Raw genomic sequence first — 209 nt, 5'->3', positions numbered from 1 at the left:
CTTGGGCTCGAAGAGGGGATAAAATGTGGGGGGTTCCCCAAAATCACTAAAAATCAACATGGGGACAGGGACTGGGGACACTGGGGGGGGGCATTGTCACTTTGACCCCCCCAGTGGATAAAAGGGACATGGGGGGGGGCATCATCCTGCTGACCCCCCCAGAGCCCCAGCCAGGGGTCAGTGTCCCCCCCCTTGGGCTCAAAGAGGGG

This window comes from Calidris pugnax, unplaced genomic scaffold (genome assembly GCF_001431845.1).
Source record: "Calidris pugnax isolate Ruff unplaced genomic scaffold, ASM143184v1 scaffold2468, whole genome shotgun sequence".
NCBI lineage: Eukaryota > Metazoa > Chordata > Aves > Charadriiformes > Scolopacidae > Calidris > Calidris pugnax.
This window is presented reverse-complemented; position numbering follows the sequence as displayed.